The sequence below is a fragment of the Acomys minous genome (genome assembly GCF_964271855.1).
Source record: "Acomys minous genome assembly, chromosome: 11".
NCBI classification, from domain to species: Eukaryota; Metazoa; Chordata; class Mammalia; order Rodentia; family Muridae; genus Acomys; species Acomys minous.
Window position 1 is genome coordinate 87,958,338 of NC_140492.1, and position 17,005 is coordinate 87,975,342.

Genomic DNA, 17,005 nt, shown 5'->3' on the forward strand with positions numbered 1-17,005 from the left:
TAAATTTTATTAATTTATTCATATTACATTTCAGTGGTTATCCCATCCCTTGTATCCTCCCCTTCCTCCCTCCCTCCCATTTTCCCCTTACTCCCCTCCCCTATGACTGTGACTGAGGGGGACTTCCTCCCCCTTTATATGTTCATAGGGTAAACTATGTTTTTTTCAAGCATTTAATTTTTTTTGAGTGTTGGTGATTTTAATTAAAAAAGATATCTGTTTAAAAAATAACAAATAGATAATCAATTCTTAATTGTTTTGTATATGGTTATATTTTGCTTTGTTATTTAAGTAATCTGAAATGAAAAAGTAAGAAATTTGAGTAAAGTGAAAAGAAATTGTGTTATGTAATTAGCCTTAATTTGAAACTTTAAGAGACAATTCAAATGAAGCAATTGTGTGTTGTAATTGCCAGTGAATACCATTTGCAGCTATTGTTAAAGGTGATATGCTATCATTTAGGGTAGTTGACCCAAAAGTTAACATCTAAATTGCTTAAAGTTGACACTTAAAACATCTCTTTCATTTTTATAGCAGTTATATATGAAATATTTCTGCTTCAAAAGTTGGAAATTGTATGACTCTGAATATAACCTCTAGTTTTATATGTGCTCATTATATAAGATAGTTTCAATCACTGTGAGTCCAGCAAGTAAATGTTCTATAAAGATTTTTTTAAAAAATACTGAATATAGGAGTTGGATGCTGGCCACAACCCACATTAAATGCCATTCCTGAAGGAATGTGGGACACTCCAGCAGCTTGGGGCTTGGATCTCTGTCCACCCACCTCGCCCATCTGGGTCACAGAAAGTTAACCAGCAGAGGTGAGTCAGGTGCTGGTGACAACCCATATTGTCCGCTGTGCTGAGGAGGCCTGAGCGACACTCAAGAAGCTTTTGGTTTGGAGGTCCCTCAGCCTCCCTCTCTTGCCTGATCCAACTGGGACACAGGCTGGGAAACCAGTAGATCTGAGCAAGGCACAGGCTTCAACACCCATTGTCCATCATCCTGAGGAGGCCTCTAGGGAATCTTAGCAAACAGCCTTAGGCTTGGAGATCTCTTTATCTCTTCCCAACCTTTCTGGCAAACATGGGACACAGGCAGTGACCCAGTTTGAGAAACTAGCATGCCTGCTAACACCAGAGACAATCAGACGGCCAGCTCAAGAACATGAGCAACAAAGATCAGATCCATATGACACCAACAGAAACCAGTAGCCCTACCACAGCAAGCCCTGGAGATACTAGCACACTTGATGCTCAAGAAGAATATTTTAATCTGAGGTGATGAAAATGATAGAAGTCTTGAAGGAGGAAAATCTATATCTCAAAGAATCACAGGAAAATACATTTAAACAGATGAAGTAATTGAATAAATCGTAGAAAGAATGACAGAAAAATTCACACAAACACGAGAAAGAAATGAAAGAAATGACTAACACTGTTTAATACCTTAAAAGGGAATGAGAAACAACAACAACACCCCACAATCTGAGGCAATATTGGGGTTTGACAACCTATGAAAGAGAACAGGAACGAAAGACATAAGCAACAGCAAAAGAATACAATAGATGAAAGAGAGAATCTCAAGTGTAGAAGATACCATAGAAGTTATGGACACATCAGTCAAAGAAAATGTTAAAACTAAAAAGTTCTGGATACAATACTGCCAAGAATCTGGGACACTAAAAAAAAAGTAAGAATAATAAAACTAAGAATAATAGCAATAGAAGAAGTAGAAGACTTTAAGTTTCATGGCCTTGAAAACACTTTCAATAAAATCATAGAAGAAAAACTTCCCCAACCTAAAGAAAAAAAAAATGCCCAGAAAAGTACAAGAAGCCTATAGAGCTCCAAATAGAGGCAAAACTCATACAATGGAAAAAAGATAGCACATTCAACAAATACTGCTGGTCTAACTGTATGAGCATATGTAGAAAAATGCAAATAGACCCACATTTATCACTCTGCACATAAAAAAGTACAAGTAGATTAAAGATCTCAAAATAAAACTAGACACGCTGAGAGAGTTAGGAGAAAATTGGGGAAGTAATCAGAGCTCAGAGGGGCCTGCTGAGACTGAAACACCAATCAAGGACCGTGCATGGACTGTACCTAGGCCCTCTACAAAGAAGTAGCTGATAGGCAGATCTGGTTTCATGTGGGTCCTCTAGTAAGCAGAGCAGGGGCTTTCTCTGACATGGACTCTCCTGCCAGCTTTTCAATTAATTCCCCCTGGCAGGATTGCCTTTCCAGGCCACAGGAGAAGAAGAAATGCTCCGCTCTGGTAAGACTTCATGAGAAGAGGTGGATTAGAACTGGGACTCTCCTTTTCTGAGGAATAACGGAGGAGAATAGGGGAAAGGGAGTGAGGGTGGGACAGGGAAATGAGGACAGATGGGGCTATAACCAGGATGTAAAGTGAATAAATAATTAGAAAACAAAAAAAATATAAAACGAATATCTGGACAAAAGAATGAAGATAGTAACTGCCTCTTTGTTTTAAAGAAACCATTATTCTCTTTATTACCTTTTTAGACTTTATTTAAATGTGCACATATTGTGTACTTCCACATAGGTGACCCATACCCTTGGGTTAGCTTGTATGTCCAAATTTATTACTTCATCTCCTCCTTAAATTGCAAATCTTAATTTTTCTTCATAGTTTTTTGTTCATCATGAGGTTTATCATAATATATTTAGGTTTCCAAATCACCCATAAAAATCTTTGATGCAAAATTGTCCTTGCCTACAAGAAGTGTAGGGATAAAAATGGAGCAAAGTTTTAAGGAATGGAAAACCAATGACTGACCCACCCTGAGACCCAACCCATAGGAGAGAGCCAACACATGACACTATTAATGATACTCTGCTATACTTGCATATAGGAGCCTAGCATAACTTCATCCAGCAGCTGATGGAAATTGGTACAGAAAGCAAGAGCCAAACCATAGGCCAAGTTTGCTCAGTCTTGTAAAAGAGTGGTTGGAAGGATTGATAGAGCTAGATGCATCAAGAACCCCAAAAGAAAACCTACAGAGTAGTCTATGCTGGACCAACGGGGCCTCACAGAGACTGACCCAGCACCGTAAAAGCATGGACAGGCTGGACCTTGATCCCCTACTCATATGTAACAGATGTGCAGTTGGTCACCATGTGGGTCCATTAACAATGGGAGCAGAGGCAGTCGCTGATTTTGTTGCCTGCCACTGGATCCCTTCTTGTAGTTGGGTTGCCTTTGTCTGGACTCAGTGGGATATAATGTGCTTAATACTGTTGCTACATGATGTGTCAGTGTGGGTTGATGTCCATGGGGGTGGTCTTCCCTTAGCTGAGAAGGAACGACTGCATGGGATAAGAAAGTGAGGGGATGGAAAGAGAGGAGGAAGGAGGCTCAAGTCAAGCTATAAAATGGTTAAATAAATAAATGAAAAATATATTTCTATCTATTTATATATAATATAAATATATAATTATATGCATCTATATTTATGTGTCTAAAGCATAAAACTAAATATATGTTTGAGTTTATTTCTCTCAAGCACAAAATGGAATTTACCAAATCATTGGGAACTAACTAAATAAGTCTTCTCAAATCTCTGCCTCTTTCCATTTTGTACTGTATTAGAAATCATCACCAGAAAGTCTATTTAGAAGCTTGTCATATTCTGTTCAGAGATCATAATATATCAAACACTGTCATAGCTAGCAGAGAAATTGTAATTACTAGCTGCTTTGTGTACTACGAAACCAATAATAATTCAAATGGGCTTTCTTATCGTTGAGCTAAAGTTCAAACTTTAATACAAAAATTGCAAAGTTGTTTTTATACCTTAAAGAATTTTACAATTAATGATATGCTCAAACTTCTGTCTAAGATATTAACTAATAGCCTTCCAGAATGCCTTATTTTTATTTCTTGGGTTTTGTGTTTTCCTCCTTCTGAAACCACTGTATCGTTTTACTTTTTTTTTTCATACAAAGATAAATATATTTAAACTTTAACTATAAGCAACTTAAAACAGACTCTTGCAAAACAGAATACTTTTCACAGTTGTCTTAACAGATCTTATAAAACATAAAAATCAGGATGCTGAATGGGTGCTGGTGGTGAAAACAGCAGGGTCAAAACTCTCACAACAAACTAGGGACCACTATAATTAACAAACACGACTAACGCAACAATAATGGTTCTGGTCAACAACCAATCCCAAGAAATTCAAGATTTTCTCCTCCTTCCACAGCCTGGTATTGTTTGTGACTAGAGAGCAAATTGATCTTTAACGTCTGCTGGGCAATTTGTAGCTTCTAAAACAGGAACAAAATACATGGTGGGGGACTCATTTAAGTTGAGCTCTAGAGGGAATTCTGCATCTCTCTGCTACAGCCAGCCTCTTCCACCTCTGCTGAGGGCTTCCTGAAGGTTCTTGCTTCAGAAGACTGGGGTTATTTTTCTCTGCTCCTGTAGTCTTGTGCTCAGACTGTTCCTAGAGACTGAGGAGGTGGCCTTGACTGTGGCCTTTTTCCTTTCACTTCCTCAGCCGTTGCTGTTATTTCTCCTCAACAGCTACACATACTCTGGTGCTCTTTCTCCTTCAGTCCCATCTCCTCTGTCAACTCTTGAAGGCTGGAGACAGGCCTCTACCCGACACTGATTCTCTCCAAGTGGGACCAGGGACTTAACTAGGTAAAATTTCTTCTTGCTGATTTACAGGACAGTCTGCATAGCTGTCCCACTGTCACTTTTGTTCTTGGCCTCTCTTCATGTCCAAGTCAACACTGTTTTCTGCTCCACCAGACCACATGCAGTACATAGCATGTCATTCAATCTTCGTGGGAGGGAAGACATGGTCACACACTGGACAGGACACCTGGGTACTGGATATGAATGCAGAAGGAGGATTTTCTTTCTCACAGTCTGCCCTATTATCAATCTACTCATCTCTCACTGTCGTTGTTACTTCAACGGGGTTCTCTCTGCTATCTGGAGAGTCTTCTTTATTGGGGTCAAAGGGCCCAGGGCAACTTAATTTTGTCTCATGGCAAAGAGTGGTTTCTTCTGTCTAACTCTCTGTCATGAAGAGTAAGCTTCTCTTACTGGTCAAAGCCGCAATGCTCTCTGAGGCAGGCCCAGTGTCATCTCCTTTACATAGTCAGAACTTCTTCAGAAGTTTCTTCAACAAATAGATGCTGGGAAGACTTCAGTGGTTCCAGAGTCTTCTGTGTTCTATTGGCGGAAATGTGAAGATGGTACAGGAGCCACAGGACGAGCTCTGGTAGCAGTAGCATCGGAAGACCAGCAGCTATTCATGCCTTCAGCAATGAGTTTCCTCAAGAGCGCCTCTTCTTTCTCCTCCTGGTTGTTCTCTTCCCTAGCTTCCTGCTCATTCATTTTAAGAGCCAAAGCAAAATGTTCTTCTCTGACATCTGTGAAATTTTTCTGTTAGCCAAACACGTGGATCTTTTTTGACTGTTTTGTCTCCATTTTCTGCAATCCATTCTCCTCTTCTGTTTCTTCTCTATCATTATCAGATATCACTATGAGTAAGTCCTTAAGTCAATGTTCCTTCTTTACCCTTACAGAACTGGTGCACTCTGGATCTTGCTTCTCCAAGTCCTGGCATCCAGAGGCATCTTTAACTTTTTTCTTTCTTTGTGGCTTCCTTTTGCCCCAGCGCCATCCGTTCCACCAAGCACCTTCTGAAAGCTGGTGGTCTTGAGCAGCCTCAACTCCTCAAGGAGTAGAGAGCAAGGGAGGCCTCTTTTTGCTTTTCAAGGCTTAGTGCTACCTAGAATGCAGATTTGAATGTAAAAGTAGGTGAGATCCAACCATAACCTTTTATGATATAGTTGGTTCTGTGGTATCACCTATACTTGACTCTCAGTTGGAGCTCTAGTGCCTTTCATGGTAGATGACAGTCTACCCTGTTCTTATATTTTCTTATTCCTTCACTTTTCTATGGTGAAATCTCTAAACTCAGTTTGTTTCAGAACTTTTACCCTTGCCTGCTGGGTCTTCAAGAAAGAGACAATTTTTTACACCTTCAGTGTACTGGGATTTCTGGAATAAAGAAAATAAAAATTAAATTATCTTGACAGAAATGCAAAATTTTATTATCAGTAGCTAATATTCATCATTCTTATGTATCCACTTTAGTATAGAATTAAAGGATATTTGCTTTGAGAAATTTACTGTGTTCAGCTATATTTTATTATTATTAAAACTGTGGGTATGAGCATCCTAAACATGATATGCTTTTAGAATATGTGTATTATTGTTTTCTATTAATTTGCTAAGTACACTAATAGCAATGTAAATACATATAATGGATTTTTTGTGTGTGCCTTTATGGGTGTGTGTGTGTGTGTGTATGTGTGTGTGTGTTTGTGTGTATGGTGGCATGTGTATGTTTCTTGTCTTCTTTGCCTATTTTATTTGTTATTACAGCGATTTTATTTCTGTTTTATGTGTTTTTATTTGCTTGTTTGTTCTCTTAAGAAACAGAAAGAGAGTATGAAGTTGGAAAGATGGAAGTTAGGGAGGATCTGGGAGAAGATGGGGGAGAAGAAACCATGATCTCTGAATATTGGGAATAGTTGTACCTCAAGACTCAGCTATACCATTCCTGGGCATACACCTGAAAGATGCTCCACCATACAACAAGGACATTTGCTCAGCTGTGTGCATAGCAGCTATATTGGTAATAGCCAGAATCTGAAAAAAAAAAACAACAACTAGATGTCCTCAACCCAAGAGTAGATAAATAAACCGAGGTACATTTACACAATGGAATAACACTCAGCTATTAAAAACAAGGCCACCTTGAATTTTGCAGGCAAATGTATGAAACTAGAAATGATCATCCAGATTGAGGTAACCTAGACCCAGAAAGACACACATGGTATATACTTACTTATAAGCAGATATTGATCACATAATATAGGTTACTTACACTATAATACACAGACCTAAAGAAGGTAAATAATAAGGAGGAATACATGGAGAGTGCTTAGTTATTGATCTGAAGGGCAAATACAATAGACACTAGGAACAATTGAATAGAAGGAACAGGATGAAAGCCTATCATAGAGGTCCTCTGGAGGACTCCACCACCCATCAGAGCATCCTAGCAGATGCTGATACCCACATCCAAACTTCCAGGTGGATCATAGGAAGTCATATGGAAGATTTGGGGGAAAGAAGAACCTGGAAAGGATAGGAGCTCTACAAGGGGACCAATAGAGCCAACAAATCCTGGCAGAGGAGGAGGGTGTACAGAGGCTGATGCACCAACCAAGGACCATGAAAGGTGAGGTCCTAGGCCCTCTGCTGAGATACAGTACAGAGGTAGCACAGTCCCCTGTGTTTCCCATAATGTGGGAAGTGGGGAGTGTTTTGGATATGGACTCTGGTGCCCACACATTGATTACCTTCCCCTGTCAGGGCAGCTTTGCTAGGCCACAGAGGAAGAGGATATGGTCAGTCAAGATGAGAATTGATAGGCTGAGGTCAGATGTTAGGGGAAGAGGACACCCCTTTCTGATGCCTAGGCGAGGTGCAGAGATGCAATGAGGGAAGGAGGGTGGCACTGGGAGTCGAGAAGGAGTAGGCTACAAATAGGGATATAAAGTGAACAAATTAAAAATAAAAAATGAAAACAAAAAAGCCAAAACAAATGAAAATAGTTTTATTTTAAATGAAAAACAGCTTAAGAAAAAAAAGTTTTGTCACCTTTAAATTTCTGTGTCTGAAAAATCAAAGCAAGGAAATAAAAACAACCCACAAAACACTGTGAAAGAAGAACAATAGACAAAGACACAATGGTGTGGCCAGTCATCAGATGGAACTGAAAGTGAAGACAGGGCCACAAGAAGCCATTTCTGAGCCTTTGATGTTTATACTATTTTATATTAATTCTGGCAGATTCAAACCTGTTAGATCCATATTGTTAAACTGATTACAGAATTCTCACTATGAAGAAATATATATATATATATATATATATATATATATATATATATATATATAACAGAAAATCAATTTTTAATATTAGTAAAGGAAATGCAAAATATGTTCTGGAATTTGACTCTATTTAATAGACAATTTAAATTTAAAATGAAATAAGAATACACTTTTTTCCCTTTCAGTCTTATTTCTACAATATGTAATATACTAATTATTTTTATAAAAAGAGCAAAATAATATCAATGAAAATGAAATTAATTTTCATCACAAAAAATCACTAATTTCTTTCTTTGGGTAGAATTTTACATTTTCAATGATGATAACACTTAATTCAGGGAGATGATTTCCCTGTTGTGGGAAGTAGTAGTATTCTTTCCAAGCATTATGTGTATGCTGAGCAATCATTTCAAAAAATCACAAAGATACAGCTAAATCCTTTTGATTGATACTACAAGTGTTCAGAATTGCTTTCTTTAGAAAACTCCATATATATGTCATTTTTTTTACTCTTGCTTCTGTCCCTATTTTACCTTGGGTCAGGTTATGTGGCATTATGTAACATATGTAAAGTTTACAGTCTTCTCAGTAACTTAACACTTAATAAATGACTATTTGAAATTCTTTATGTATACAGTGTTTTGTCTGCGTGTATGCCTGTACACCAGAAGTCTATTCTTCTGGAGGTCCTGAGTTCCATTCCCAGCAACCATGTGGTGGCACACAACCATCTATAATGTGATCTGATGCCCTGCTCTGGCATGTAGGTGTACACACAGGCAGAGCACTGTATACATAATAATAAATAAATACGTTTTTAAAAGTTCATTTTTAATTAAAGAATGCATTAATGTGTTTTTTTTTTCAAATAAGGGTTCTAGTTATTTGATATGTGTGGGTGTTTTGCCTAACATAATTGTACCATTTACTTCACTGCTGCATTTGGAGGCCAGAAAAGAGTATTAGAGCCCATAGGAATAGAGTTAGACATGATTAGGAGTCCATTTCTTCATACCCACATTATTGTTAACAAAGTCCAATAGCATAGGTGTCATAAATTAGCTTAGAAATGTGAACTTGCATGTGTGAAGTTGGATAAGCACAATTACATGTGCATGCTGGGCACAACTAGGGTTTTGCTTTCTCTGAGTTATTGTCTTTCTTCCACATCATTTAAAGAAGTCATACAACATACACATATATTTCCTCACAAAATGAAATTTCTTTGTTTGTTTGTTTGTTTACATATTTATTTATTTGTGTGTGTACAGGAAAGATTTACAGATGATTATTTTGGCAAGAGAAGCATAATTTTGACTTGTGTGGGATGTGTTGCGTCTGCAAATTTTATGAAACTTCAGACGGTATTATTCACAGTACCTGTATGCATCACTCAGCTTGGCCTGCCATAAAGTACCACAGACTTCAGTGTCTGACATGATAGTCTTTTCTCCTCATATATCTGAGAGTTAGAAGCCTCAGATTGAGTAATTTGTTTTTTTCAGCATTTCGCTTTTGGTGTGTGTGACCTCCTTCTCCCATGTGCTAACATGGCTTCAGCGTCAGATCACATGGCTTCAACTTTGGGTGGTTGCACATAGATAATCAATATCTCTTCCTCTTCTTCATGGGAGAATGGTTTGAAGATGATTTAAGGCCCATAGATCTTATTTATCACATATTCTCCACAGAGGCATTATCTGAGCACAGAAATACTGATGGGGAGGGCTAACTTACAAAATTTTAAAGGACAACAACTTTTTTATTTTAATAAAAAGATCCTGACTGATATGTTGTGAATGGATGTGGCTTAATGTACTTGAGCCCAAAGAGGAATTTTTAAACATTTAAAAGAAACAGGGTGTGATGGCACATGCCTGTAATCCCAGCACTCTGGAAGGCAAAAGCGGGAGGATCTCTATGAGTTTTAGGCCACACAAGTAGACAAAGTGAGTTCAGGGCACCTAAGGCAACACGGACATACCCTGTCTCAAAACAGCAGCAAATTAAAAGAGTGTCTGTGATCAGTTAAAACGAGAAAATGATGGACAGAAAACACTGGTACAGAACTACAGAACAATGGAATTTAGTATATATATATATATATATATATATATATATATATATATATATATATATATATATATATATATATCCTATATACTGCAATAATTCATGGTTTTTAGGTTGCTTCTTTAAATTAAACCTGAAGTTTCTCCTCCTTTCCCAAAGCCTGTCTGGAGAGATGCTTTTCCTTACATTGTGGTCAATGTGAGTTAAGTGTATAGGCCCAGAAGGACAAATTGATTTAAAACTGTATGTAGCTAATATAGGCATGGGTTTATGGGGATGTGACTTGCTTCATCAGAAGAAAACACAGATTAATACTCCTGTCTTAGTAGCTGTAAAAAATGTTTCTGAGAAGAATATTAAAAGGCATTATCAAGGACAGTTACAGACTGTCCAGGTTGTCCATAAGCAGGACAAAACAAGTATTAGTCTTTTAAAGGTACCAAATGCCTTACATTTGAAATGGCTAAATGGCAATCCTGTATGTGTTGGTCAATGGCTTGTAAAAAAAAAAGAAAACAACAGCTACTAAGACAGGTGATACAGGAGCAGCTAAGTGTTCATCACTGGAGGAATCTACCATCCGGTGGAATTCCCCAAAATTTATTATAAAAAGGAAATCTTGAAAATGGAGAATGCTAACACATTTAAGAGTCATAAATAAGATGATTCCCTCAAAGGGCTCCTTACAAGCTGGAATTTCATTCTGTATTACCTAATTCATTGCCTTTGATAGTAATTCATTTAAAAGATTGTTTTTTCACAAACCTGTTGCATGAGCATGATAGGGAAAGATTGTTTTCCCAGTTTCTACTTATAATAATAGTTGTGTGATAAAGAGATACTTTTGGAAAGTCTAACCAGAAAGAATGTTAAGCAGTCCTTGTACAATAGCCATTAGGACTAATTTGTAAACATCTTTCTCAATTTATAGTTAACCATTATATTGATGATATCTTACAGGTTGATTTGGATGCCTTCGAAAAAATGTTTGATGAAATAAAGGTAATTTTGCCTTGTTGGTGATTATAAATTGTTGCTGAAAAAAAAGAGGAGATTCTAAAAATTATCTATGCTATATGATATGATTACAGAAAATTTCACCACAGAAAGTACAAATCAGAAGAAATCAATTATAAACCCTCAATGATTTTCAAAATCTGCTGAAAAATTTGAACGTATTAACTAGCTATAGCCCATAGTTGGATTAACTACTCAAGAGCCAACTAATTTATTTCAAACCTTACAATTTGATAAGGACTTAAATACTCCAATATATTATCAACTGAGGCTGAGGGATAATTGTATTTGGTATAAATGACATCACTGGATATATGTGTGGATTGCTTGAATCCATAGCCAGATTGTATTTTGGTTATTTTGTCTTCTACTCATTCTGCCACAGAAACTATTATGCAGATAGATAATATCTTAGAATGGATATTTTTAGCACACAAACAGTGCAAAATATTAAAGAAGTATTTAGAAAAGGTTTCTGAACTGACTGTGAAAGGAAAAATAAGACTTTATCAATTAGTATAAAAATACACAAGCAATATTTCGGTACCCTTTACTAATACTGATATTGCCTCTTTATGAGCAGAAAGTGAACATTGGCAAAGATCTTGAAGTAAATTTTTGGGGAGAGATTAAAGGCAAATACACCTAAATAAAAGACTTCAGTTTACAAAAACAATTAATTGAATTCTGCCTCATATAGTAAAAGGACACCAGTTTCTGGAGCTCCTACAATCTATACTAAAGCATATAAATCAAGACAAGCAGGTTATAACACTAATTAAAGTGGCTCAGAGACCTTATGATTCAGTTCAAAAATCAGAGTTGTACGCCATTTTTTACGGTATTATCAGATTTTCCTTAATTTCTTCACATAGTTACTGACTCTCAGTATACAGAAAAAGTGTTTTACATATTAAAATAACTGAACATATTCATATATTCATTCTATAAAACTCATATCAGTTCCATATGAATCTACCAGACCCTCTAGAATATGGTAATGATGAAATTGATCAGCTCTTAATAGGAAATGTGCTCGAAGCCTCAGAATTCCTTAAGAAACACCATGTTAACAGCAAATGTTTCAAGAAAGATTGGAACTAAGATAAGATATTTGATCAGGGAAGTGGTAGCCCTATTCCTTCAATCCCAGCAGAGATAGGCAGCTCTCTAGAAGTTAGTTGTTTCCTAAATTCTGTAGTTACAATGAACAAGATTGTGGTGGTACATGTGCACAATCTCACTACGCAGGGACAAAACTCAGGTATTGTCCTAATTGCTGTACTTAAGATTTCTACAATAAACTATGATCATTCTTAACAGTAACCTACGAGGTCTCCAAGAAGATAATGAAGCCCAGACTAATCCATCTGGATTTTTGTAATGTTCGCACAGTGAAAAACTGCCCCATGCTTCTCCTATTTCTCTGTGCAAACAGTAGAGACCTTGGGTTGACTGCTATGTTCTCCCTAACCTGGACTGCCACTAAGCTGGCAAACACAACTCCAAAACAGTTTTATACCACAAACTGCTAAGGACATTCAAATTTCTGAGGTCATAGGAAACTGACATAAATATTCTACAGAACTTTGAACACAAAAATCCTAAGCTTACCAAATACAACCAAGGTAGGCATTGTGTAAAATTTGGAAGAAATAGCTTTACTACTGTAAATAGTTTTTGCATGTTATATTTAAAATATTTCCTTTTTATTTAAAGAAAAAGGTAGGAATATTGCAGGATATTTGACCACACTGTGATCTCCAAGAAATGTGTTGTTTACTGGAAAAGGCTTTCCCTACTTCTGGTATGGCTCATCCTTATTACACACCTTTAATCCAAGGTCTTTCTGCTTGAATACTGCAATTGTATTAAATATTAAAACCAACCACAGGACCAGAGGGAAATAAGCAACCAGTTGACAGAGAGTGAACATACTACTGGAGGAGAAAATTCATCATTAGTCTTATCCAGATATGAGTGATGAAAGCTATAATAATGACTGGCCTATCAAGCTATATCCATTGATGTAGTAATGGCAATGATGTCTAAATACTTTAACTTTAAGATCCCCTCTATAAGATAAAATCCATATATTAGTACATTTATCAACACTAATCAGAGAAGCTTCTTTTTACAGTATATGATACATAACACAGAGAGTCACAACTGGTCAAGGTACAGAGAGAATCAGGGATTAAAAATTGCTCAGATTTAAATAAAACAATTGTATCATAATTGCTCTTCAAATGCCTCAGGAATCATTGAAAAAAAAACCCAAAAAAAGCAGGAGATACCTATCATTTTGTAAATGCCAACACTATAGGACAATCACCAAATGATGGATGTCTCCTACTGCTACCAGGCTTCACTGTCATTATGATCCTCTCTTGGATTTTCCTTAGTTTTTTAGATCAACTGGAAGTACAAAAAGATTCTGAAGCCATAGGAGCCTCTGAGACAGTGAATCACAGGAAGCTGCCCCAAATGATAATTGCAGTTATATGACAGACTTTTCCTGAGTTAAAACATGGGAAACTCCATTTCAGATCTCTTAAGGGCAAGGGTAGGACTTGGAAAGCCATCACAGTATTTATTGCAGCTGTCACTACAGGATTAAACTCCTTTAGTCTAGTGTAGAAGGTAAGAAATGTTAGCTCTTGATAGGTGTGCACTCATAAAAACCTAATTGTACAATGGTAAACAGAAAAGGGAAATAATATTAGCTGAGAGACACGGGTCTATAGAAAAAATACTATTAGCCCAAGGGGCATGTCCCACGAAAGCCTTCACTTACCAGGAAACTGAGACAGAGGGGAGGACATTCTAGTGGGACTCTAGATGAGAGAAGCATGGGAGAATGGCAAAGTAGAAGGATCCAGAGGGTCCTAGAAGCCTACAAGTAGAACATTATGATAGGCAGATTTGGGCACAGGGGTCCCGCTCAAACTAAGGCACCAGCCAAGGACAATACAGGCGGTAAACCTTAAACCCCTACCCAGATCTAGACAATGGACAGACAGAACACTCTCCACAGTAGAGTGGAGAGTGGGATATTACTTTCTCACATACTCTGGTGCCTCACCTTTGACCATGTCCCCTGGAGGGGGAGACCTGGTGGCACTCAGAGGAAGGATAGCAGGTTACCAAGAAGAGACTTCATACCCTATGAACATATACAGGGGGAGGTAATCCCCCTCAGGAACAGTCATAGGGGAGGGGAATAAGGGGAAAATGGAAGGGAGGGAAGAATGGGAGGATACAAGGGATGGGATAACCATTGAGATGTAACAAGAATAAATTAATAAAGGAGAAAAAAACTGAAAAAAAAGAATTAAATAGAAAATAAAAAAAATTAAAAATTTAAAAAAAAAGAAAAAATACTAAGTTAGACAACCTGTATATTTTAAAGATGTTTTAACAACAGAATGTAAGTCATAGAATGTGCTTCATTGTGAAAGAGATTTTGCCTATATTTCCACAGATGTTGAAAGACCATGGGATTCATCAAAATTGAAAGATCTGATCTGAGTAAGAGAGGCTTCTCTTGAGTAAGAAAGGCACAACTCAAAGAAGAGGCTTCTCTTGAGTAAGAAAGGCACAACTCAAAGAAGAAAAGATGCAGGAAGACATCAATGTAGGTGGTGCACAACACTGTTTACCTGCATGGAGAGAGATCAGAAAACTACCTGATAAGAAAAATCAGACAAACATCAGACTGGCAACCTGGAAAACCTTGATGTTGAAATAGACATTTGCTGAAGGACAGATGATCAGGATCATTACATCAACATATATTCATATGGACATTGGGACTGTTTATGAGATTGATAATTGTTTCTGTTATAGTAATTAAACTGGGCACAATATTTAGCTTAAGCAAAATGGGAGACGTTGTTGAGGAATTTTAATTCAGCCTCTCTGGCAAGGGATCATATCCAAAGATCTTCTAGGCTTATTTGATCTGACTGGAATTCACAGACATTCTGCATTACAGTAGAATCTGGCTGGAAGAAAGACATACCATTAGTATACAAACAATGAAGGGAAGGTTAGTTTATAAAGGAATCAGCTATGTTTTTAAAAATGTTTTTTATTAATTTATTCATATTATATCTCAGTGGTTATCCCATCCATTTTACCCTCCCATTCGTCCCTCCCTCCCATTTTCCCCTTACTCTCCTTCCCTATGACTGTGACCGATAGGGACATCCTCCTCCTGTATATGCTCATGGAAGCAGCTTCTTGGAAGCAGCTATGTTTTAAAGTGACATTTAACTTTGGGACAGACAAAGTGAAGAATAAGAGAAAAGTTTGACAGAATGAATCAGAGATAGGATATGCCCAAGTATCACAAGAACAGGACAAAAAGGAGAGGCTACTTAAGAGCATCACAGAGAGAGAAAAGAATTTTTTACCTGGATAGTTGGACAGAGGCAGGCTGCAGAGAGAACACACTAGACACAGGTAAGGACAGAACAAGACAGGTAATGAGAAGAAGCCAGAAGACTGTAATATACTGCCAGTATTAGTTTGAGTCTAGGCAGAGCAATTAAGTGAGAAGCTAAGGGAGGCCAATTTTAATCAGTCAGCTTGGAGAGGAGTTTAAGACAGAACAGCTGAGTTGAACCAGCCATCAAGAGTTCAGAAAGGACTTAAAAGCCTTGGGAACAGCTCTCATCCTTTCATCTGGAGAATAAAAAGAACAATTACAGCAATCTCTAATACTACAAGGCTCTGCTTTCTATGACCTCTTCATGCCTTCAAAACCACTACTATTTTGGTGTCTCTTACAATATCAAGTTTGACTGCCATAGGGAGGTACAACCTTGGCTGCTTCTTGACTACAGCTTCCTTGTGCTAATTCTGTACAATGCTTCCAAGAATATTTCACCTCACTGATGTATTTCCCTTCTTAATCTAGCTCTCTGCTAATTTCTTAAATTAGCTCTCTGCTAACTTCTCAGCTACAGCTGACAAGCATCAATTGTTTCAAAGTTCAAACATAATTGAGGTTGTCGTATCTTGTTAATCACAGATCCTTTGTTCAGCCTCTAACTAGAATTACAGACTCTTAGTTCAAATTATGCAACAACCCCTAATAGATCTTTAATTAACTATCAGATTTCCTTTGGCTACTTCACAAGTCAGTGCTCTGTTTTCTACACACCTCTCAAGGGCTCACAGAACAGTCTACCAAGCTTTGAACATTCATTTGCTTTTTACCATAAATTCCAAGTTCTTTCCACAGTCCTCTCCAAGACAGCATGGTTGTGCTGTCATCGCAGCAACCCACTATCCAGGTATCAGGCCAATTTAGGCAGGTTAACAAAGAGCACAGGGCCTTCAGTAAAGAACGTATGAGGTACTCCTCCCAGAAGAGAACCTAGACCTCCTGAGTGATTTCTGAAGGTGGAAAGAATACAGAATGATCAGTAGAGGAATGTATTTATGAGGTGTCATATCCAGTTACAGAAATAAAGATAATAATTGACATGAGTACTTTTGTCATATCTTCTTAATAATCTGCTTATACAGCAATTTGTTTTCTTTCTTCAGTTTCTTTATTGTGTAATATTGCTTTCTCTCTCTCAGGAAGCATTGCAACCTATTTTAAATTGCATAATACCTTTGCGATTTTACATAGGATATCAAGCTAGGTGTAAATTAAGACACGGTTATTGTTTTCAAATGGAAATTAGGCATGGCATAGGGAAATATGATTTAGTGACAAGTTGACAAAGGGTAGACTTCTGGTGGCTATTTTCTGTTGTCAACTTAGTTACATCTAGAATTAATTTAAAATCCAATAATCTGGGCACAACTATGATGAAGTTTTCTGGATTATATTACCTTAGGTAAAACATGCACGTTAAATAAAGATCTTTTGTGGTGGTCAGACGAACCAACTTCTATGTTGGGCACACTTTCACAACAGATTATATTGATGA

General features: G+C 37.2%; 1 pseudogene across 1 annotated transcript; it reads right to left on the reverse strand.

The window, feature by feature from the left end:
* Positions 1-4,262: 4,262 nt before the first annotated feature.
* On the reverse strand, positions 4,263-16,337 carry LOC311608836 (BRCA1-A complex subunit RAP80-like; annotated as a pseudogene). The gene is made up of 3 exons: positions 16,281-16,337; positions 5,307-5,552; positions 4,263-5,200 (listed from the first exon to the last, which is right to left on the reverse strand). The product of its transcript is annotated as a BRCA1-A complex subunit RAP80-like (transcript).
* Between the last annotated feature and the right edge of the window lie 668 nt (positions 16,338-17,005).